The sequence below is a fragment of the Canis aureus genome, chromosome 1 (genome assembly GCF_053574225.1).
Source record: "Canis aureus isolate CA01 chromosome 1, VMU_Caureus_v.1.0, whole genome shotgun sequence".
Classification (NCBI taxonomy): Eukaryota; Metazoa; Chordata; class Mammalia; order Carnivora; family Canidae; genus Canis; species Canis aureus.
The window spans coordinates 121,753,246-121,777,928 of NC_135611.1; the positions used below are offsets into that span (position 1 = coordinate 121,753,246).

Below are 24,683 nucleotides of genomic sequence, written 5' to 3' on the forward strand. Positions count from 1 at the left end.
GGAGGGGCCGTGGGGCAGACCAGGGGCCTGCGGCCCCCCGAGGACAGATGCTATCGTTGATCCAGCGTCTGCTCTGTCATCCCGGAGCCTCCGTGCCTCCCCCACTTGTCCCTCCAAGGGCGAGCCTCCAGGCTGCCGACCCCAGGGTCTCCAGGCCGAGGTGCTGCGGGGGGCCACCACCATGTCGCTCCCCAGCATCCCTCGTGCCGTCTCGCCGGGCTCCCTCCTCAGGGTCACGGGGTCCCACGGGCAGCTCGGGAGGCAGACACACGCAAAATGCACTTGCCTGCAGGCCTGCTCACAGCCCACGCTGGCCTGGCCAAAGACTGGAAGGGCTGTTGCCTTTCTGGAGAGCCACAGCTGGGCCAGCTCTGTGCGCCTACCTTTTTAGGAAACGCTCCGTTTCCAGAAATCGAGAAGCCATTCATAAGAGATGGTACCTCCGGGACGCCGGCCAGCGTGGGCCTGTCTGCAGCAGCGTGGACGGGAGCCCACTGGGCCATCCGCATGGAAGTTTGGGGGAGCCTGCCCCACGTCTCCTCCCCTCTGGAGCCTCGGGAGACCCAGCCGCAGGGCAGCAGACGGCCTTGTCATCGCGGCTCATGGGGGTTCCTCCCCCAACCACCCCACCCCGCTGCCCACGGGCCCGCGGGAGCCTCCCTGGAGTTTCGAGCACGCCGTGTTCACCCCACGGGAGTGGCCTGGGATTGGCCCCGACACCAAGAAACAGAAAAGCAGGAGGGCTTTGGGGAGAAGGAGGAGAGCAAGGAGGCCGCCTCGGTCCATCTGGAGCGACTGTGACTCTCTCGGCATCCTCACTGGCAGATGCGGGTATGTCTTTTTTTTTTTAATTTTTTTTAAATTTTTTTTTAGATTTTTTTAAAATTTCTTTTTAATTTTTTAATTTTTTAATTTTTTTAATTTTTTTAATTTCTTAAAAAAATTTTTTTTAATTTTTTTTTTTTTTTTTTTTTTTTTTTTTTTTAGATGCGGGTATTTCTGACAGGTTTTCTGCAGGGCGGTTTTCACGCAGCACCTCCTCTCCGATCCGCCAGGCGGTAGTTATAAATACTCGGTGGTGTGCGCACCAGAGGGTCTTTCTACAACAGGTTTAATGAAGGGTTCTGCTCCAGATACACGGGAGAAGATGCTGAACCCGACAATGGCTTCTAAATGGTATGGATGTGAAAATCCTCAGCAAATAATAAACGCATTTCAAGCTTTATACCTGTTTATTTCACACTTTCTTTAATATACCAATTATTCATGTAACACCTAACTGAGAGATGTGTTATATCCAGCAATCACTTATAAGAATTTGCTAAACACTAGCACAACGGATGTGTCCATCACCAGATCGTTTATCATCCCTCTTACAACCATGAACTTGCTGGCAAATGGGGGGTAAAGTTGATTTAATCTTTGGGTTTAGAGAGAAGGAAAAAAAAAAAAAAAACAACAAACCCAACAACAAACCAGAAGATATTTGTGATTATGAGACATTTGCTTTTCATTTCCACAGCCAGTTAGGATTCACAAACATGAAAATCCATTATGGAATGGTGTATAAAGTGTGACCGCGTCTTGTTCAGTCAATTAGCGAGCTGAGCCCGGGTGTGCTGCTGATCTCATGATCTGCATCTTCAGCCCCATAAGAGTAGAGAAGGCATTCGGAGGGACGGGGCACGCGTCACGGGAGGGTTGATTCATCCAGCCACACGTTGTCTCCCGGCGCCCACCTGCCTGACTCCCCGGTTCCTCCCGCGTCCTTCCGCGACGGCGGCCATCCGATGACTCCGCCCGGAGTTGCCCTCCCAGCGTGTTGGACGCCTCTCCGCGTTCTCCTCTTCGAAGTCCTCTGTGCCCCCTTGACACCTTTGTGCGATGGCAACGGATAATTTATCCCAAAATGGATGCTATTTTTGCTTTGCAAGAATTTGATGCATGGTGACTTGTGCATGGAAATTACCTTGCACATCTGTATTCTGATTATGATATTTAGTGCAAGGGTCATGAATAATAATATTGCTAAATATGCTTATTGCCATCTATAAATAAAGGTTATCACACCAGAGAAGGTTTTGTTTTGGAGCAGCAGAACAAGGCAGGTTAGTTGCAAGACAATAGAGCTTTAATTTTAATATGAAAATAAATACTTAAATTTATAAATATTCAAATGATTTCCGAAGCGCGCCCCTATCTGCTCAGCAAGTGAGTGCTCGCTAGGCTTTCCAGACGGCCGCTGGGAAAGTTTTCCAAGGCCACCTCGTTAGTGCCGACGAGGAATCCTGAAGGCCGGTGACCCTCGCGGAGGGGTGTGTTTCTTTTATATTCTTTTACATTTTAATGAAATTAAATATATAAATATATATAAATAGAATATATTTTAATGAAATTACAATGTAAACCACTTGTTGTGAAAAGCCCAAGGCAGCCTATTGTCTCTCCTCAAGCTGCTCCTGCAGACCCGTCAGAGTGACTCAGAGGGCAGGCGGTGCCAGGACAGGGGACTGGGGTGGACACGGGATCCAAGGAAGCGGCGCCACCTCCGACTCCCGCCCAGAGTCTCAAAGCTGACGGCCACCTCGGCCGGAGCACTGGCCACCCCTCCCTTGCTGTCACCTGCTTCTCATCTGCCAGGAGGGTGGGGGCGCGTGTCTTTGCCTCCCCGGGGGGCTACCCGTTGTCTGGCGGCATTGATCGGACAGCCTAGGAGCAGGCCCAGCTGCGCGGCGCGCTCGCACCTGTGCACGTCTGGGCCCTGCACAGGGGGTAACGTGGTGCCGGACACTCCGGAAGACCTTGGCCTCCTCCCTCCACCTGCCGGCAGCCACCGGCCATATGTCGGTTCCCTGCTACCTGGGAAGATTTCCATCCGATCTTCCTGATGCCCAACCAGCCCCCCCTCAAACAGCCGGCCATCAAAAAGAGGCCTTTTTGGTTAATTGCTGCCTTAGGAAGAACCATGGAAAATACAGACTAGGCCTGGAAGGTCCTTTGAGTCACTCAGGGGTCCTTGCTGTGCAGGTGGGGAACGGGCCTCGGGCCATAAAGGCGCTCGGTGAGACAGCCGGCAAGGGGGCCCACCTTCTGGGACGGGTCTCCGTCCTCCTGGGGCTGCAACGTCCGGTAGAAAGGGGGTGCCTACCTCCAGCGCGGCAAGCGCACCGTAGCCTGCAGTGCAAGCCGGTAGCTCATACAGGGCAGGACGATTTCCTGATTCACAGTAAGACCCTTTTTTCGAAGATGATATGAAAAGAATAGCTGGTGGCTCTCGCCTTCCCCAAACCAAAGGCCAGGCAGAGGCTTTGAAGGCCCACAAGGACAAGCCGCTGAAAGACGTCGGAAGCCACCAAAGGTTTGGTGTGTCACCCAGTCTCCAAGGCCCAAGACACCAGGGCCCAAGTGCCCCGGGAGGGGGGCCCCTGGAGGAACAAGCTCGACCACCAGACGGGGCAACGCTCTGGCATCCGTTGAGCGCGTCTCCGCTCTCGTGCAACGCCTCCGAGAGCCAGTGAGGAAGGCCCCTGGTGATGGCACCGCCCAAATCAGCACTGACCAGGCCTGACGGGGATGCATGAGCCCAACTCTTCCAGCACAAGAGGGCTGCCTGGTGGACCCAAGGGCAGGCCACAGACAGAGTCAGCCTTTCACCATCTGCAGAGACCCTCGTGCCAGATGCCACCCGTACCCCCTCCACTCCCTCTCCCTCCAAAGGCTGCCGGGAGGGGGCGAAACATGGAAACACGCTCCACCTACGTGCAGGCTGGCTCGAGACCCGGGGGTTACTCCCCTAGAAGCAACCCTCAGCTAGGACAGACAGAGGGCCGGGGGGTCAATACCCCAGAACTTGCTCCTCAGTTGAGGTAACTCTGAAGTGCATGGCCCCTCGTGTCCTGTGTCCCCCCATGGGATGGAACCCCAGTGCGCAGCCTCCGTAACGGGCTCGGGAACACAGCCATTAACGGTCTCCTTCCCTTCCTTGCCTCACTTCCCCTGCCCCTGCCTGTTCTTCCCGAGATCGCCTCCAAATGAACCACTGGCAGGAAGTTCCCAGACATCCACAACCCTGGAAAGTTCCCTGGAAAGAGGTAGCTGGTGCCAGAACGGGTTCTCTGAGCAGCAGCGAGAGCCAACGCGAAACAAGGGCCGTGGTCGGGCCTCTTCGACTTCACAAGGAAGTGATGGAAACTCCTCACCGCTCAAGCCGCCCACGTAACCAAAACGTGTCTCCACGTGTCACCCCCTCCCCTGCCCCCCGCAGGAAGGGTCGACAGCTCTGGCCTTCGGGGTGTGCGAGAGCAACGGGGGTCTGCTGCAGGCAATCCTGGCAGCAGTAGGGCCCAGGGCGCCGAGGCCTAGGGTGCAGGGCATACGCCACACCGCCCAGCGGTGAGGGCGCCGAGACGCGAGAGGTCCGCTCTCTCCCAACCTACAGCTGTGCCCTCCGACCCCGAGGTCCCCGGGCACCCCTGGCACATCCAGAGACACTCCCACCCTCCTCCACGTCTGCTCCTCAGCAGCTCCTTGAAGGGCCCTCTGCTCACGGCCACACCTCCCGTCCCTGTTCCCAAATCCGCTTGTTTTCATCATGCCTCCGTGACTCTCACCATATTCTCATGTCACCTATGCTGTTATTGATTTACCTTTTTTTAAAATTGCTCTTTGTAGGGGCACCTGGGTGGTTCAGTCGGTTGAGCCTCTTGGTTTTGGCGCGGGTCGTGCTCTTGGGGTGGTGAGATCGAGCCCCGCACTCGCCCCGTGCCCAGTGGGGAGTCTGCTGGAGAGTCTCCCTCTCCCTCTGGCCCTACTCGCCCGTGCACACGTGCATCCAAATAAACAAATCTTCAAAATAAAATGCTTTCTTCTTCTTTAATACGTTCATTCCATATGGAAGCTTTATCATCGGGGCCATAAACGGAAACCCAGCACTACCGGACTCACCCCGGAGATGGGTACGTGCACTCAGGACAGCACACGCGGGAGCCGCTGGAAGCGACTGCCTGAAAGAGGCTCGGAGACGTCAGACCTTCTCTCTCCGGGTTAACGACTGATTAGCGAGTGTTGGGAAGGCGCTAAAGACAGAGCAGCACCAAACCCATAGTTTCTTCTTGCTTTTAATCAGAACAGTCAGAAGAAAATTGGAAAGGGAATTCATTTTCCATGACGCTTCTGGGGGCTCTGGGTCTGCCGTCGAAGCCTCGGTGAGAAGTGTGTGCTCCGCTCCAGGAAGCCGGCCCTCTGAGCTGCCCCGCACCTCTCATCCCCGTGGTGCTCTCCTTGGGCTGCCCCCCGGTCTGCCCCCCCAATTGGGAGCTCACGGGTAGCTCCTGGGTCCTACCACTGATCGCTGTGACAAGGACACTCAGCTTCTATCGATGCAGCCATGACCACATTCGTGTCTCAAGAGAGCCTGGGCTGGAGGCCGCATGGCTCTGCCGTGGGGATACCGTGGTCAGGCGACGGGACACCCTGCCCGTCCTGCATGGGTGCTGTGCACCAGAATGGCCTCAGGCTGCGACGTGGGCTGCAAAGGTCTGTGCTCAGCCCGACCTGTGGCCCAGCAGGTGGACCCGGGATTCAGGGCACAGCCGCCGACGCAGGGAGCTCCCCGCAAAGCCACGAGTTGCTGTGGATGAAGACTGAAGGCGCTTAGCAGCTGGGGCCTAGGAGCTCTGGAGGGACGCCCTAGAGCCAAGGCCATGCATGCACCCACCCGATGCCCCAAGTGGGAGACAGAAGTCCCTTTGTCACGCACCAATTACAGCAGCAACTCCGACGTGACCCTGAGAGCCTCAGAGTTAGCTGGGCCGCAGGCTGCAGGTGTAGTGGGGCATAAGCAGGCCAGACGCTTGCAGCACTTGCAGCACTTGCAGGCGCGAGGCTACTCCCAGGCCCGTCCACAGGGAGCCTCCACCCTTTCCACGGTGCACGCACCCCCCTTCACGGCCCGTACCCCAACAGCCATGCTTCTGCCCCAGAAGGTCGCCACCTAAAACACAACCTTGTTCATCCGTTCAGGAGAGGCCCCTCCAGGCTGTGAGGACGGAGCTCAACAGCCCAACAGACAATAGAGGATGCGAGCGACCACGTGCTGAAGGAGGCTGCCCGGGACAGTGCGGCCAGGTCCTTCCTGGTTCCTGGAGCTGTCACACCTGCTGCACCCAGAAGTAGATGCCAGATGCCCCTAAGAGGTGAGCACCTCAAGGGCTTCACCATGGGTGGTGGAGAACGTGCCTGCCATATTTAAGAGCCCGGGAGAATGGGGGAGTAACGCCCAACTGATCCTGATTTAGTTGGAAAACACGCACCCCATCATTTGTTGTTGACTATTAAAGTCGTTTAAGCCCTTCTGAGAAGAGATCTAACATCGGGGTGCTTTGAAGGTTTGATATGTCTTGTAATCCATAGATTATTGAAGTTAATTTCTCTGCTGAGATCCCGCTATCAGTGAAATTGCATGCATACTCAAAAATGGGAGGAAAAAAAAAAAACAAAGAGAGATTTTTAATTGGATTTCTGCTATGCCTCAGTCTAGAGGAGTAGCGATGGTGGAAATGGCTGGTTGAGGATCTAGAAGGAACGGGGCCCCGTAACTCCTTTCTAATCTCTTCTCAAGACGTATGTGGACAGACCGTAGACACGTACTCGTCCTTCGCTCGTCTGGGAATCTTTTTTGGTTGTTTTTAGAGAGTTCCCTTATAGGATAAGATAGAGCGCGCAATAACAATGCGCTGATTTATATCGTTGTGAATCATTTTCCCCATACTTTAAATTACTTTTAATTGGATCTCATCCTCTTGACTTTCATTTACTTTTAAATGAGTTTCAGTTGTGGAGTTGCAATGCAACTGACTCCAAGAGTTGACAAGTTTTAGTGTTTTGATCATAGATTATTATATAATGTTGACAAATGTTTCTTGGACTACAATACTGCATATTAAATACCATACCATACTCGTGGTGCTCTCCATCCGCACAGTATATTACAGGTAGGCAAAAAGCAGGCTAACTGTGTGAAAACGTAATTAATTTCCAGAAGGTACCATTGCCTCAAGAAGCGATTGCAAATAATTTACCTGTTTATGACCGTCGTCCTCCCGAAGTCAGCTAGCCAGGAGAGCTTTTCTAAGAACGATGTTCAATATTGGAAATGATCCCAAGCGCCAGGAGGAGGAAGGAAGAAAGGGCGGGAAGAAAAATGCATGGCTCCCCAGGTTGGTTTACAGAGGTGTTCCTCGGCCAGCTATGCTTCTCCCAGCTACGGGAATTTTCCCTCTAGGCTCTGAATTCGAGCTGTGGGACTCTCTGGAAGGTTGGCCCTAGGAGCTGAGTCTGGAAAGGCCCTGAGTGACGGCGGACACGCCATGGAGCATGGAGGTCAAGAGCTCTTGCCCACCAGCCTGTGCTGGAGCCGATTACGGGCTTCTCACTTCCTTATTGCCCAACACATAGGGAGGAACACTGCTGCATCAGCCCAGGGCCCTCCAGGGGCTAAGGGTGGGCGCCACGTGGGAGAGATGTGGCTGCCAGCTTACATCATGGATGATGAAACTCAGAGGGACATCTGGGGGGCTCAAGAGGTTGAGCATCTGCCTTCAGCTCAGGGCGTGACCCCGGAGTCCCGGGATTGGGTCCCACGTCTGGCTCCCTGCAGGGATCCTGCTTCTCCCTCTGCCTGTGTCTCTCCCTCTCTCTCTCTGTCTCTTATGAATAAATAAATACAATCTTAAAAAAAAAAAAGACCTCAGTCTTAGAAATATCCTGTAACTTCCCTAAAGACACATTGGTCCCAAGTGGTCGAGCTGGGATCCAAACTAAGTGTAAGCTGCAGGAAGGCAAGGACTTTTCAGGGGACGGGGCAGTCTAGAGGGGCTGGTCTTGCTGACTGATACATTTCCAGTATCTGGAACCGCGCCTGGCACAGAGTGGGAGCTCACTGTACTTCCTTGAAGAAGTGAAGAAAACAGCCCCCAGTACTTTCCACTGCAGTGTGACAAATGCTGAAGCTGACGTTTCAAATGTCAAGCCATGTGGTGCAGACAATGAGAGAATGTCCTACGGCTGTCAAGTGGGAGACGACATGTGTGGCCTCGGGTCAACAAGAAAGGCTTGCTGGTGGACAGGACTTGAGTTTCAGGTAGGTGGTAAGGCAGGGCGGGGGGGGGGAATGCAGAGGTGAGGCTAGAAGTGGGGGTGACAATGGAGGGGTGGCCTGCCCGGCAGAGGGCTCACAGTTAGCTATGCTGTCGATTCTGGAACCACAAAAGCCTGGGTGACACCAAGCATCCCACTCTGAGCCAACGGGTACTTTCTGTGAGTCACAGGCCTACTTCCTGAATTTCTAGTCATAATCAACCCTTTCTGACCCCAGAAGCCACAAGCACTGCTCTGAAGTCCCCGTCAATAGCTAAGCTTGTCAAGCTAAAAGAGTTGCTTATTCATTCATTTGTTCACAGCTTTGTCTATCCACCCATTCATCCATCTGTCTATCTACCCATCAGCCCATCCATCCATCCATCCATCCATCCATCCACCCACCCACCAACCCATCCATCCACCTGCCAATCCATCCATCCATCCATCCATCCATCCATCCATCCATCCATCCAACCGTCCACCTGCCAACCCATCCATCCACCTGCCAACCCATCCATCTACCTACCAACCCAACCATCCATCCATCCATCCATCCATCCACCCACCCACCAACCCATCCATCCATCCACCAACCCATCCATCCACCTACCAACCCAACCATCCATCCATCTATCCATCCCAACCATCCATCCATCCATCCACCCACCCACCAACCCATCCATCCACCTGCCAACCCAACCATCCATCCATCCATCCATCCATTCCTTCATCCATCCCTCCATCCATCCATCCATCTATCCACCCATCCATCCTTCCCTCCCTCCCTCCCTCCATCCATCCATTCCTTCATCCATTCCTCTACAATATTTTTGGAGGGCCTCCGGTGTGCCAGACTCTATGTTAGGAGCCAGGAATACATTGATCGCTGCCCCGTGATGACTACAGTCCCTCCAAGGGGCCGTGCACAGGAAACATCGCTGTCTCTTCCTGCTGACACCGGCATTGCTGTGAATGCTGTAAATTGCTCAAGACTCTGTATGAACCAGCAATTTTGATCTGAGAGAAAAGATCAACTTCCAGACTGCAGACAGTTAAAGATGCAAGTTTTTCACTGTGCAGACTTGAGCAATTGTGAGCAGGAGGCAGGAGAGAGACCTGTGTGGTTCTAGAAGGCTTCATTAAAGAACAGAAAAGGAGGGTTAATCCTGCAGGCTGGTCATGGATTGGCAGAGAGGAGCTGGAGGGCGTTCCAGGCCGAGTCTCCAGGGCCTTCAAACACTGTCAGAACCGTACCTCGTGTGGCTGTGGGCCCACATGTAGAGAGATGCGCACACTTCCCTTTAGTCAGGAGTGCCCTTGCACTGCAGGGGGAAAACAATTGTAATGGCCGGGCCACGGGGGAAGCCACATTTTCCACTACACCCAGACTGAACACACAGCATCTTCACCAACAGCTTTCTTACCACTGATCCCTTATCCTCCTGCTGCTGGGGGATTTGCGAGTGTAAATAACACAGAAGCTTCGAGGCGTTATCCGCCTCAGTCCCGCAAGGAGCCGTGGAGAGATGCCCACCCCCCTGCCAGCTAGAAGTGCTAACGGCAGGATGCTGCCCGCAGGACCCCACCTCTGGGCCAGCCCCGTCCAGAGCTCCCATTCAGGAAGGAAGCGGGTGCCCCTCAAGCGTCTGGGTTGAGTTGCATGCAGAGTACCCCGCACACTCCCCCAAATCATTTCCCTTCCTTAGGACGTCCTCCTGCAGAATAAGGTGTGGCCCCTGCCTGCCACCCCCGTCCTGAAAATGGCCTCTTTTGGTCTCAGACGCACTGCTCCAGGCCCTGCAGCCAAGCACAAATGGTTGGGGCATCTCCCCACCAGCCCCAAGCTCTGGGCCCTTTTCCCCTATAACATTATCCAGGGTGGCCCGGATGGGTCTGGAGACCCCCACCCTTGTCATTTCCCACTCTCTGCCCTAGAAATGCCACTCCGTGGATAGAGCTTTCTTCCAACAGGTCTCATGACCACCGGTGTTGCAGGATCACCTCGTTCCCCCCACTTTAAGGCTCAAATGAGGCACCCCAGGCCTAAAAAGAGTTTGAGGCTTCCCCAAGGTCGGTCAAGGAATTAGTAAGAGAACCCCGGTCATCAGACATTGTACCTTCGGAAGCCACACAGTGTCGGTAAATTATTTTCTGCTGTTCCACCAACAGAATCTACCCCGACACACTCCCCCAGCGGTGGGCGCCCCAAGAGCTTCGTTTCCCTCCCTTGGGTTTGGTGGGTGCGGTGCTCTGCTTTTTTTCTCCTGAGGAGCCGCGTTGCCTTGTTTTCCCAGCCCCCAGCCGAAGCCCCTGGGGTTGGTAGTGAGTCCTGGTTACCACAGACGACGCCCCCCTGGTCCCCGCTGAAACCCAACCGTGGGCTCTGAGCCTCTTCCCCATCCTTGTTCTGTCCCTCAGAAAAGTCCTCTCGGGATCCCGTGGACACCCAATTGCTTCGGGTCCTTTGGCACCCGTCTCTCAGCTGTAACTTCTTCCTTCCTCCACCATCCTGAGTCCAGGAGGCCCAGAAAAGCCTCCTAAGAGGGGACACTGCCCAGTCAGCGGGCCTCAGCCTCTCTGTCCCCTGTAGGAGCCGTGTCCGGTCTTGAAAGCAAATCTTCGGCCCCCACAAGCAGCTCTGACTTTCCACTATAGATGTGGAAGAGGGAAACTGAGTCGAGCTTAATAGTTGGGTTTTCTTGCTTTCCCTAAAGAACTGATCTCATCCCTCTGGGGGCCCGCATAAGATCTGCTTCTCTAAATTCAGGTAGAGTCTCGGACTCCGGAGGGTCCAGAGCACACGGTCAGGTTCACAGTTCCAGAAGCTGATAGAAGTTACCCGAGGTTAACCGTTACTAGAGTAAATGAGGACCGGTGGGCTGACGCGGGCCTTGGAAAATGCTGAGCCTGCCTGTGACCACGGCCGCCACTTCCCAAGGGCAGCCTCTGCCCCCCGCCCCCCACCCGGCCTCATCTTGGCCTCCAACATGGACCTACGGCCCAGGGCTCCGGGGAGCGCAGCTGTGGGGTCACCCAGCAGAGAGGGGCTGACAGGGACCAGGCAGCCGGAGCTGGGATTGCCCTGAGCGCTGTGGGTGCCCGGGCCAGAAAGAGACCTCGCGGGACAAAGGAAAGGACACAAAGCCCAGTCGGAGCCTGTGATAAGCTAGGGCTTCCTTGAGTCCCCACTGCTTCACAGCCCCTCACAGGACCCTAAGAACTGAACACAGAAGACTCCGCGATGCCTGTTTCCGGGCCCGCATGTGTTGGCTGAGGGACTGTGGCCATCGGTGTCCCGAGCCCACCCCAGCCACTCTTTGGGAAGTGGATGAGGGATCCGGTTTCTTGCTCTTCCCCACCTGCCCGCAGGTCCACAGCGTGTCCCTGTTCCACAAACAAAGCTCCTGCTCGTGCATGCACAGGGGAGCCTCCCTAATCGCTGCCCCTTGGGGGCCAGACCCCAGGCGTCCTGGGCGAGCCCACACTCACCGGGGTCAGACTCCCGAGGCCAGGGCTCTGGAAGACACCGTTTCCTACCTGGAGACCATCAGGGACAGGAGGTTGCTTCTAGGGACTGGCTGGAGAGACTCTAGGTCTCTCCAGAGCCGGCCCTTCATTGCGGGTCAAACGTCACATGTATGAGCAGACTCAGAGGTCGGATGTGGGTGTAGCAGAGCAGGGGTTCTCTGGGGCCTCTCTGAACGTCTGCCCCCAGGAGAGCTGGATGGAGCGCATCCTCAACCCCAGAGCCGCCGGGTGAAAACGGGGCCTCCCGAGGTCAAGGCCGCAGGGGGGTTAGCAGGGGGCAAGGGGGTAGCCGCCCTTGGGGAGGGGAGAGAGGACACCGGCTTCAGACTCTGAGGCTGCACCTGCCCCCTCCAACCACGCGCCTTTGGGAGTCAAGGAACTGCAAAATCTTCCCAAGTTGTCTCTTCAAAAGAGGCCTCAGAACAGAAAGAGGAAAGGAAGTTCCTTCCCCCGGGAAGCACGTGTCCAGCAGCGGCAAGGCAGGCGACGCGGGAGGGGCCTCAGGACCAGAGCACTGCCCTGGGAGAGGAGGATGGAAGCATCTTCTAAGGCTTTGGATGCCGTCACGGCCTCATCACTGTTCACACACCCAATGGGCCCCTTGGGGGCCTGGGGCCAGAAATAGACGGACGGGAGGACCACAGCGCAAGCCGGGGCTCATCACAGTGCTCACGCGGGTCTGTTTGCTCTCTCGGACCTTAGCCTCTGACGTGGGTCTTGGCCTCCGACATGGGCCTTGGCCTCTGACGTGGACCTTGGCCTCCGACGTGACTTGGCCTCTGACATGGACCTTGGCCTCTGACGTGGACCTTGGCCTCTAACATGGACCTTGGCCTCTGACGTGAACCTTGGCCTCCAACATGGACCTCGGTCTCCGATGTGGACCTTGGTCTCTAATATGGACCTTGGCCTCTAACATGGACCTTGGCCTCTGACGTGGACCTTGGCCTCTGATGTGGACCTTGGCCTCTGACGTGGACCTTGACCACTGACATGGGCCTTGGCCTCTGACGTGAACCTTGGCCTCCAACATGGACCTCGGCCTCCAATGTGGGCCTTGGCCTCTAACATGGACCTTGGCCTCTGACGTGAATCTTGGCCTCCGATGTGGACCTTGGCCTCCGACATGGGCCTTGGCCTCTGACATGGAACTTGGCCTCTGACGTGGAACTTGGCCTCTGACGTGGACCTTGGCCTCTAACATGGACCTTGGCCTCTGACGTGGACCTTGACCTCTGACATGGGCATTGGCCTCTGAAGTGGACCTTGACCTCCGACATGAACCTTGGCCTCCAATGTGGACCTCAGTCTCCGATGTGGGCCTTGGCCTCCGATGTGGACCTTAGTCTCTAACATGGACCTTGGCCTCTAACATGGACCTTGGCCTCTGACGTGGACCTTGGCCTCTGACGTGGACCTTGGCCTCTGACGTGGGCGTTGGCCTCCGAAGTGAACCTTGGCCTCCAACATGGACCTCGGTCTCCGATGTGGGCCTTGGCCTCTGATGTGGACCTTGGCCTCCGATGTGGACCTTGGCCTCCGATGTGGACCTTGGCCTCTAACATGGACCTTGGCCTCTGACATGGACCTTGGCCTCTAACATGGACCTTGGCCTCTGACGTGGGCCTTGGCCTCTGACGTGAAGCTTGGACTCCAACATGGACCTCGGTCTCCGACGTGGGCCTTGGCCTCCGACGTGGGCCTTGGCCTCCGACATGGACCTTGGCCTCTAACGTGGACCTTGGCCTCTGACGTGGACCTTGGCCTCTGACGTGGACCTTGGCCTCTGACGTGGACCTTGGCCTCCGACGTGGGCCTTGGCCTCCAACATGGACCTTGGCCTCTGACGTGGACCTTGGCCTCTGACGTGGACCTTGACCTCCGACGTGGGCCTTGGCCTCCAACATGGACCTCGGTCTCTGATGTGGGCCTTGGCCTCTGAGGTGAAAAGCAGCCCGGCCGGCCCACCCGAGGACGAGACGCGTGGGACAGACCGGGTGACCCCCACCGAGTTCACCCCAGATCCGCCGGCCGCCAGGCAGCCAGAGCGCCCCGGGCAAATCCAGCTCGGATCCGCAGAACCGGCCAGCTCACCCGAAGGCCGGGGACGACCGGCAGCGTCACTCCCACCACGACACTTTGTGGCGCTTGGCAGCTCAGCGGTAAAGATACACCGAGCCCGTGAGCAGGGAACAAACACGTTGCTTCTCGTCGTTTCCACTCCTTAAGCCGCCTTAGTTCCCAAGGAGGGAGCTTGGCTGGGGATTTTCTGGATCCAGATGAAGCAACTACCACGGCCACCTCCACAGCCCGTAGCTCACCCCGAAGCTCCAGCCAGGGTGTGCGGTCCTTGGATACCGTCGTGTCGGGTGGACGCCGGTGTGGTTATCCCCCTGAGGAATCTGAAGCTCAGCAAAGCGGACGAGCCCCGACCAAGGTCACCACAGCTCCAAGTGGCAAAACCAGGACAGGAACTCAACTCCGACTGGTGCTAGAGCTTGTCCTCGTAAACGCGCCGGGGGGACAAATGAGCCTGTCCAGAATCAGGATCACCCTCATTTGATGAAATGCCAAATCCTGATAAACTATAAGCCAAGCCCTGGTCTAGGAAGGATCTGGTGAGAGGAGCCCCCGAGAGCCAGAGGAGGTGCACGGGGCCGGCCTCCGCTGGCACGTGGACACCCGTCCTACCTACACGGCCCTGGAGGAGGAGGCCGGTATCTCACGAGCTCAAGGGATGTGCATTAAGAATCTGTGAAATCGGGGCTTTGAAGCAATTCGACATGAGGGGAGATCGTCCTTTGGGTCACGCGATGCGGGACCTTCCCATCAGGCTGAGAAACCCCAAGGAGGACCTGGCTATACCGAGCACTGGGACGTGGCCAAGAAACGGGCGAGAGGCCCCGACTCAAACCGACAAAGAATCTGAACGGGAAGACCCAAGGACATTTTCTTTGCCAAGCCAGGCATTTGGCTCCGGCTGAGAATTCCGGGTCCCGTTGTGTGACACGTTCCTCGTCCGGGCCTGAGCTGGATCTTGGGTAAAAGGGGGCATCCCCACTTCTGGCCGCAGCCCAGCGTTTATCGGGCCGACTCCCCGACGGACGCAGGAAACCCCTTCCAGTGACTCAGTTTCTAAACCTCCGGGGTCTCCGCATCAGATGGACGTTATTTTTTTTAATTTTTTTATTTTTAATTTTTTTTTTTTTAACAAGTCCGCAGTCGCAGGGCCGATTTCACCGCTTTCCTCCAGAAACCCCTTCGGATTCCACCTCGGAACTTTAAAACAACACTTTTATTTAGAGAGCTGATTTATTCATAAGTAAATAGGATACAGTGTGGGTGAAGTCAAAGGAACCAGGAGGCAGTTATTGGATCCATCAGCACAAAAGCCGCACTGTTGCCGGAGCGGAGGCTCTGCTGTCGCCGTACCTTTCAAAACTAATATGTAACCATATCTGTTTTAAAAGAGTGATTCATTTTCTTCCCATTGCCTGCGAAACTCTCTTCATCCCCACCACAGGAAACTTGAGTCTGATTTTAATGAGCTTCAATTGGAATGTGGCCTTTGAAAAGTAGTGCATTTGAAAAGATGGAACATTAAATTTTGTAATGATGTAAAACATCTTCAATTTTTGACAGGACAATGGTGCTTATTGTACTTTATGAGTCCACTGGCGATTCAAAGGTCACTTTGTATATGACTCCACAGACAGGGGCAGCGCGGAATGAAAATTAGGTTACATGTGATCAGCTTTATTATTAATCAGACGAAAATGGATTTTTAACATTTTTCTAATGAGCAACAGAGAAGGAAGAAAATACCACGAATGAAACTACAGAGGAACGAGAACGACCAGGTCTAAAAATGCTCCACGGCCATCTCTAAAAACGCGCTTTAAATCTGAAACACTTAAATACTATCTCAAGGAATAAAATGCAGCTGCATATTTTGGTGTCATAAATACATGGAAAACCACTGAAATACCTACTCTAATTTACTATCTCTGTCCTTTGTTTATAACTAACTAATGAACTGATTTGTCCGCACAGTATATTACCGCCGTCCCCAAGAACACCAGGCTGGGTGAGGCGGTGTCACTGTTTCCATGATAAATCCTGCGTTTCAGGGGTTTATAACTCGGCTGTAAATATGTAATTCAGGCTAAAAGTTGGCATACAAGGCCTCAGCCAGGAAGCAAATTTACGCGACAATCACCACTCCACCCCCATCTAATTTTTGAAGCCTCTCTATGTGGGATATTTTGGTATTAAAGACACGGGGTATTGAAATGAAAGAGGGAAAAAAAAACAATAAATAAAAGTTGAAGAGGCGGTGATTTTTTTTTTTCATTTCTTATTTAAATCAAAAGGCTATTTTTCCGGATGCTCTCTGCACAGCGTATCAAGGTATTTATGAAATAAACAGGCTTCACAACCCCAGCAAATAAAAGCGGGCCGCGGAGGCGTGATGCGAGCGCAGCCCCGAGGAGGGCCGTGGGGTCAAGGAGACCGAGGCGGGGACGGGCGGGCGCGGGGGCGCGTTCCTGGAGAACCACAGCCCCCCCCTCCCAGATGGGGCCGGCGAGGACGGTGGGACGATAGACGGTGTCGCCCGGGACAAGAAACGGGTCCAACCCGCTCGCAGGGCGGAGAAGCGGAGCCACGGGTCCGGCCCTGCCGCGAGCCCCCTGGGGCAGGTACGCCGTGGGCACCAGGGAAGCCAAGGGGACCGTGTGGACGCTGCAGGGCAGCAGGTCCCCGCTGCTGGGACCAGGACCTGGCCATCTAGCCCACGGGGTCCCGAATGAGAACGGCCAGTGTAGACACGGACTTCGGAGACGGGAGCAGAGCCTGCCCGCGGCTACAGGGCAGCTCTCCGCGCCCCACGGGTTAAGGAGGAGAAGGCGAACGGGGCAGACGGGGAAGGAGGGTGAAGTGAGGGTGAAACTGGGAGTCCCCGGTGCGTCACGGCCCGGGGGGGTCTGAGGCCAAGGTGGACCGACAGGAGGCGGAGGGAAGGGGGGGCACCCGCAGGGTCGGAGCTGGTGTCCCATCTGCAGGCACCAGCAGCACCCACCCCATCCCGGAGGAGCTGCTGTGGCCCATCTGGCCCCCGCTGCCGGCCCTCCCCGTGGGCGCCTGTCCCCCACCATCTCTCCAGGGTCCCCCCGGGTGCACAGGCAGGCTCGCAGCCTTGGGGTGCTGGCCCCCCTGGAGCCTGCCCGGCTGGGCTCCCAGATCCTCCTGCACGTCAGCAGCACCCTGCATAGGGCAGTGAGCCCGCCCAGGCTCCCCCACCCCCCGAAGTCCTGTTTACTTCTGGTTTCCCTAGAGTCTTATCCCGTCTGACTGGTCATTTAACTTGTTGATGGCCCACCACCTGCCTGCCAGGACGCGGGGTGTCAGTCCCCTCGCCTCTGGATCCCGATGCCCAGAGGGGGCCTGGCACCTGCTGCCTCTGGACAGAGCTGCCGAAGGGATGAGCGCGCCCCGATGCGGCCGTGTCCTTGGCCTTGCTTCTCCCTGTGCACCCCCCGCTGCCCTGAGCTGACCGAACCCCTCGGGGTGGCGGCCCCAGGGGGCTCCCCCGACAGCGGGGCAGCGGCCGCCCCCAGCCCACGAGCTGGCCGTGGAGGAGTCCGCGCAAGTCGCTCCAAGCCCCGCCACAGAGGTCTTCCCCGTGGAGAGGGCTCTGTGCACCCCCCACGCCCCTGGCACAGCAAAGTGGGGCGAGGCTCACGGGGGCAGGGACCACGGCCACCTGGGTCACCCCCGTGTCCTGGTGCATATGGCAGGTGTCCGATAAGCACGGGCCGAATGGAGTTCGGGATGAGCGATGAGTCAGCGCTTGATGACTGCCCGGACTCCAGACTCCGTCCCCGGCCGCGCAGACTGCGGGGGGTGGGGCTGGGGCCGCACAAGCGGAGGTGAGCCCGCGTAGACCCGTGCCCGTCTACACACGGCCCCGCAGGGCCAAGCCCGGACGGCTCTCCGCGGCCCGTAGCCCTCCTGCTACCTCTTTGCCGTGGAGGGCTGCCCTCGACCAAGTCATTCCAGCCAGGCCGTATCTCAGTTTCCCCCCATAAAATAAACCCGGTAGGATTCAGCAGGAGCCGAGGAATTGAACCCGTCGACGAAAACATCTGTCTTCTTCTGCTGTGTGTCGATCGCCCATAGACGCAGACGTACACTCGATCCGGGCCCGTCAGGAGCTCTCCCCGGCGTGGCACCAAAGGGGCTGGGGGCTGAGCGGCCTACTTCCACGTCAGCACCCACGGAAGCGCTCCGCAGGACCCAGAAAGGCCCGGCAGCGAGGTTGCCAACCCGACCCTCCCGCTGCCATTCCAGCCCGTTGTCTTTGGGTTGACCTTGGGCAGCAGCGAGGGGAGCAGGGCCCGGCTCTCGGGACCAACCATGGGCACGAGTCCTGCGCTCCCCGGGCCGGCGTCTCCCCAGGGCAAGGTGCAGCTGAACGGCAGAAGGCAAGTGGGCTTGGGAGTCGTGCTTCTGGGCCTTTCTCTGCAGAGGAACCCACCTGGGAGCCTTGCGCCCTTCCTCGAACGGTCTTTCTCCCCCGTCTTGGTTCATGCCCGTCCTGGTCCCCTGGCCCAGCTGCAGATCCACCCTTTCGTGCAGAGAACATCACAAATAACGCGAGGGGGGGCGGGAGGGGGCAACTTACCTCCTCACTTTGAGAGCAGACAGGGTAGTTCCTGATTTCACCTTTTAATATTCGGAAACCGATAGCGCCGCAGCTAATGCGGAAGGTGGGCTACCTCTCGTCTCCCACGGAGGCCAGAACGGCATGAGATGCAGATAATATAGCAACCAGCTGGGAGAAGAAACACTAAAAAAAAAAAAAAAAATCATCCAGAAATAGCTATTCATTTGAAAGCAGTTTGCCCAGACGGGAGCAGGGATCCTGAAAAGACAACGGAGCAGCCAGTCTTGGCGACGAGTCTCCACGCGCCTCCTATCACCAGGGCCCCTGCGCGGGGAGGGCTGGAGGGGAGTCTGGACCCGTCCTGGCCGCGGTCAGCAGGGGTGAACTTCACGCTGGGGCCGGTCTGAGCAGCATCGCTGGAAACCCATCGGCCTTTCTCCGGGGAGGCCGGGCTGAGATTCCCAGGGGACTGGCCCGTGTCCTCCAGGCGACTGTTGGGCGTGGCCGGTGAGCGTGTCGAGGGGCTCCGGCTTGCTACCTGTCGTGGGATGCTGGAAGGGACCCCGGGCAGGCTGCGGGCCCAGAACGGACTCTGCCGTGGAGTCTCGGTCTGCGGAGGTGAGAGGCCCTCCCCTTGCGGGAGCTGAAGGACGGCCCTCGTGCTCCTGGCGCCAGGTTCCCAAGGTCAGGTGGCCACGTCTCCGAGTCTCAGCTGCCTTTTCTTTCCCGCCATCCAGGAGCGGGGTTATTGCTCATGTGCAAAGAGTAGGTCCTGGTGCCTCCCGCAGACCCCAGAGTCCTCCAACACGCTGGTCACACACGCAGGGAAGTGTGGGAACGGGCAGAGGTGCTCTGGGGCAGCAGCGCTGGGCGCCCAGAGACGCGGGCAGTGAGCTCAGCCTTTCGCTGCTGCTGATGGTGCAAACGCCATTGCTCGCTTTCTTTTTGAAATTCCATTTTTCCAAATGGGGAGAATGTGGGGGGAAAAAAGCCCCAGTTCCAACTCCGTTGACCGGTCAAGGGCATGGAGAAGCTTGAATGAGACCCCAGTGTTCCTGGGAAAGCCTTGGGACGCGTCCATCGCATCCGAGGGCCCGTGAGCCCTGGAGCCAGGAGGCCCTGGCCTCTGCCCTTCTCCATCTCTGGGCCTTTGTCTCACTGTCCTCTGCTCCGAACACGCATCCTCTCGTCGTTGCATGGCTGGCTCCTTCCTATCGCCCAGGACGCCATCCAACATCACCTCCTCCGAGAGGTCCCCCGACCTTGATGGTGTGGGACGACCTCGCTAATTCTTCATTATGTGGGTATTCGCTTGTCAGAAGCTGAACGTTGTTCCAGTTCATCGTCAGGGCTCCCCCTATAGCACGTGCCCCGCGAGGGCCGTCGTTTTGGCTAATTTGTTGGGAACCAGCTCCCCACCCTCTGGAACAATTCCATCCATGCAAAATAAACGAACGCATGCTCGCATCCATTCCCTGTCACAGAATCTTCTTTCCAAAAGGTTCGGGGCTGTTTCCTCGCTCTCGAGAACGATGCGAGGGGAGCGTGCAGGGTGAGATCCGGGGCTGGAGGACATGGGGACCCCCAGAGTCTCTGTCCCCTTCCCTCAAACCCCACATGTGTTTCCCCTCTGTGCTGCTTCTGCATGCTCCCAGGGCGGGGACCCGGCACCGTCACACGGCTGGGACTTGGGTCTCCCAGGGGCATGCATGCCCCCGCCCCGCGGTGAACCTGCCGTCCCAAGGCAGGCTGCGTGGCCGCGTCCCCAGGAGCAGAGCAGCCTCGGGCGGCAGGAGGGAGGCTTCTGTTTCCAGAGGAGGGCGCTCGGCAGCATTCTCGCAAGTGGCACCTGGTTCCAGCCAGAGGCGACTATTTAAATCTGAGTGCACAGCCCATTTGAGCCAAGAAGCCCCCTCCGACCGGAGCCTCTGAAGTGGCCAAGCAGGGGAAGTCAAAAATGGAGCACATTTGCCCCAAAGCTGCACGGACAGCCGCAGGAACACTCCCCCTGCCCCCTGCCCCCTGCCCGGGCAGGAGGGGAGGCCGCGTGGGGCCGCCCCAGCACGCAGAAGGGTGGCCAGACACATGCACCTGCCTGGACACCTGCGAACGGCACTCAGCCACCGAGGGCCAGCTCTTCCCCTGATTTGCATCTCAAAGATGACCTCTAAGGTTACCTGTAGCTCTGAGAGTCTGGGGATCTTTCATTTCATGACGGAGGAACCAATTTAAGCCTCAATGAGCTCTAAAAATAAAGCCGTCTGCCTGAGGGGCACCCGAGGTGCTTGGGGGTGACCTGCGTCCCCGACGGGACGGGCCTGGGACTCTGGGAAGCCGGATGCCGCGGCCGCGCTGTCCAGGGAGCACCGAGGAGCGGCAGGAGAGGGCAGGCAGGGGAGGAACCCCCATGGGCTGCCCCGCACCCTGTGCTTCGAGCGGCCTGGGCACAGTCCTCGGTCACCCTCCCTGGCAAAGGCTTGACCCCCTCAACCTTTGCCTGCATGTGCGTTGCAGCTTCTTTGGGTCGTTCTTCGGGAGGCTCCCAGGAGAGCCCCCAGACATGCCCCCCACGGCTGGTCACTCCCACGCCAGGACGCACGGGACCCACGTCCTGAAGCAGGAGCCCCCACCGGCCCCTAGACCCCAGCGCCCGGCCGGCGCCTGCCTGCCCCTCTCCGGGAGGGCCTCTCTCCGAGCAGAGCACCGACGGGCGTCCTCAGGACGCGCAGAGGCGAGGCCACCAGGCTGGGAAGGCCGCCGTAAGGGGGGCTGACTGCACACAAGCCGCCGGGGCCGCCGCGGAGGCCGTGCGGAGCTCCGCGGGCCCAGCGTGAGGCCCACTTGTCTTCTTTTGAGGAGCAAGGGGACAGCTGACCGCTTGTCCACGGGATGTGTTTTGATAACTCCGAGAAATGAGAGGGTGTTTTATGGGAGGGTAATTGGGCATAATTCCCTTCACGACTTGGAGTCAACAGGCAGCCTCTACAGCTGGCCCTTATTTGGTGCCATCGGCGGCAAATGCTATTTTCATGGCCAATTTATTAAAGACTCCATGTTTTTTGAGGAGACGTCACCAGCACAAAAAGGGGTATATTTATTGATATGTTTAAAATACAGGTTTTTAACTGGATTCCTTCACCCTTAAACACAAAGTAAAGAGATAGACAGATACAATTATGTTCTGACTGGCTTCCGCCCGGCCTGCCCAATGGGAACGTCTGTATATAGTTCTCAGTGGCGCTGAAATCTGCTTAGGAAAGCAACAAGTCCTTTGTTCCGTTGACAACAGTTATTACAATTAATTCATTTTGTGATTGGTACTTGCGCTGAGTGACAAGGTGTTATTTTTACCTCCGTAAAAGTTAAAGTGCTAATGCCTACGTGCACGCCGGCCCCGCAGGCTTGCTATCACTCACGGGGGAGAAGAAAAGGCCGACTTCCGGCTGTCTGCTCAGCCCCCGCCTCCCCACAGCCCCCACGCCAGTTGCAGTGGGGAGCAACGCGCGGGAAGCTCCCGCCTCCTAGGACCCCCCCCCCTGCTTTCTTGCACAGACTCTTGCAGGAAGGCCCGAGGCGCGCGGGGGACGGGAAGGCCTCCCGAGGGCCAGCTGGACGCCCCGGATGCCGCGACGTGGTCTGGGCGGCAAACCCTGTCCCACGCGCCGAGGCTGGGCTCTCCCGCCTGTAGCCCAGGCCTTCGACCCTGGCGCCGACCTGACGTCTTGGGCTGGGCGACTCTTGGCCCTGTGCGTTGTGGGGTGTCTGGCAGCAACCCTGGTCTCCACCCACTGGATGCCAGGAGCACCCCCCCACACCCCACCCCGGTGTCCCCAGATTGCCAAACGTCCCCAGGGGAAGAAAAATCAGGCCTGCTGGAGAGCCACCGCCGGACACGGCACCTGCTGTTCGTGCCGTAGGAGACAGACGGGCCGAGAACCCTGCTCCGACTCATCCCGTGTTCCACGGAGACGCAGGCTGGTCACAGCCACCCAAAGGGAAGGGCACAGCGGGACGGTGGACCTTTTGTGCCATCAAGAGGGGGTGGGCAGGGAGGCCTGGGTGGCTCCGCGGTGGAGCATGTGCCTTCAGCCCAGGGCGTGACCCCGGAGTCCCGCGTCGGGCTCCCTGCTTGGAACCTGCTTCTCCCTCTGCCTGTGTCTCTGCCTCCCTCCCTCTCAGTCTGTGTCTCTCATGAATAAATAAATAAATCTTTAAAAAAAAAAAAAGGGGGGGGGTGCAAAGGAGAAGAACTCAAAACCCAAGCAGGGCCGGGGCCGCATGGCTCATTTCAAAGGATGCTTTCCCTCGGGAGCCCAGACTTGCTTCAGCTACGATGATCGAGAAGGGGCGTTTTCTGGTTATAAGCAAATTGGGGTGCTCTGGGTGCCCTGAGGGCTGGGCTCCTGGATAGGCAGACCCTCCTCTCCGCTCGTTTATTCCTATCGATTAGTAACTGGGCTCCGGGCGCAACCTTCCTATGGAGACCCTGCCCTGTTCACACCGACGAAGGGATGAAGGTCTGGGACGAGGTCATCCTGGATCTGGCTGCGAGTGTCTCAGGGAGGATCTGGAATTGTCTTTCAGGGGAGCAGGGTAGAGGCCCCGAGGCGCAGAGCTGGGCCCTGCTCCTGCGACCTGGTCACCCGTCCCCTGCTTCCTTAGGGCGGTGCGGTTGGGTGTCTGTAGCAGGGACATGCAACACAGAGCTCAGTCCTTGGCTGCTCAGCCCGGGTCCCCACGTGTGCATGGGGCCCGAGGGCCGTCATCTCAGCTGCCCCGGAGCACGGCTGCACCATGCCGGGGTCCCCAGCCAGCCCGGCGTCCTTCCCCGTAGGAGGAATACGCTGGAACCCAACTCGCGCCGTCCGTCTACACCGCGAAAGCCGCGGACGGCGAGCCATGGAAACCCTCCCAGTTTTTTCTTTTTTTTTTTTTTATTAGCAGTATTTATCACCTCCTCAAAATCAATTGCAGATTTTAAATGAAAATAAATGACTATCTCTAGACTGATCGATACGTGCATCTTTGCTTTTTAAAAAAGTAAGAAACGTAATAATGTGAAGAAATCCTCGACTTTGCTCCTCTCCATCCAATTTTAAGACGATTCGATATTTAGTAAATGTAATCCTCTTTGGGCAGAACAATGTCCTAAAAAATGCACAAAATGTCATGGCACCCGAGCCCCTGTGGGGGGGGGGATGCTGCCTTTGCCCTGTCACATCGGGGCCCCCAGTGGGCCGCCCCCCGCCTTCGGGTATCGGGACCTGTTTATTCCTATTAAGCATAAAGAAAAGGGTTTATATATTTAATGATTCTAAAACCAAAATGCTACCTACTATCTGCACAATTGCCATTTCATCTCCTTAAACTTCTCCAGCCTGACGTTTTTAAAAGGGCAAAAGCAGAAAACCCTTATATAATACCTAATTTGTACATCTGCGGTTTCCCTCTGACTGGCACAGACACCATATGTTTTTAATTATCATAATAGCCCTAAAGAACCTGTTCGGTGGGAAACACATATGATCCTTTTATTACTGGTTTGTAATTTAAACAGTTTTAACCGAAAAGGTCTGGCTATAGGGGAGTGACAGGCTCAAAGTCCTAAGATCCCAGTCATCGACCTCTGGAAGCTCAAGTTCAGATCCCACCCACCGAGGCAGGACCTCGTTCCCCCTGCTTGACAGAGGTAATTGGTCACATGTGAGGCGGCTCCGTGGGACCTTAAAAGACATGATCTGTGATCTCCAGTGACGCCGGGTTTGGGGCAGAGCCTGACACAGTGAGAATAAGGTTGATAAATATTATTCTAGTCTGACCTCTGCTGCTTTCACAGCTGGGGGCTGGGCCCGAGGCGGCGCTGGCGGGAGGGCCCGCTGGTGCCCCGGGCCACCCACTCTCTGCTCTCACCCACCTAGACCCCAGGGAACGATTGCAAGGTGAGGGGTCAGGTTTCCCTGAGCCCCTCTGACTTGCGGGGACTGGCTGGGGCGGTGCGGGGGGGCGGCTGGGAGGCGACAATTCTTCCCTGAGGCTGAATGCACAGAATAAATGAGTCCCGAGCAGAAGGATTCTCAGGCTGGGACGACCCGTGCAGGCACCTCCGTCACCCACGGAGAGGTGGGGACCCCCGGGGGTGGGAGAACAGGTGCTCAGGGCCACAGGGCAAATCCCGGGCCGGTTGGGGGGCCCGAGCGCCCCCCGTGCAGCACCGTGTGTCGCCCGTTGCTGGGGGCCGAGCCCCAGGGTCCGACTGTGACTGCCATCTCTGCTCGCCGTCGCCCTGTCCTCTCCCAGCACCCAGAGCTGGAGTCACCAGAATGGGAAACCAGCTGCTGTACATGTTGCT

General features: G+C 57.0%; 1 protein-coding gene and 1 long non-coding RNA gene across 13 annotated transcripts in view; one reads left to right on the top strand and one right to left on the bottom strand.

The window, feature by feature from the left end:
- The window catches only part of ZNF536 (zinc finger protein 536), a 430,531-nt gene that overhangs the window by 109,270 nt on the left and 296,578 nt on the right, over window positions 1–24,683 (bottom strand). Inside the window, exon 5 of one of the 12 annotated variants that reach the window (XR_013356748.1) lies at window positions 18,353–18,517. The exons of the other annotated variants lie outside the window; for them this stretch is intronic. The gene's annotated coding sequence lies outside the window, so the exon portion shown is untranslated. The remainder of the gene's footprint in view (window positions 1–18,352; window positions 18,518–24,683) is intronic. 12 annotated transcript variants of the gene reach the window in all.
- Window positions 355–1,225, top strand: LOC144288742 (uncharacterized). Its single transcript, XR_013356729.1, has 2 exons — window positions 355–831; window positions 988–1,225. It is a non-coding gene; the product is annotated as an uncharacterized LOC144288742 (long non-coding RNA).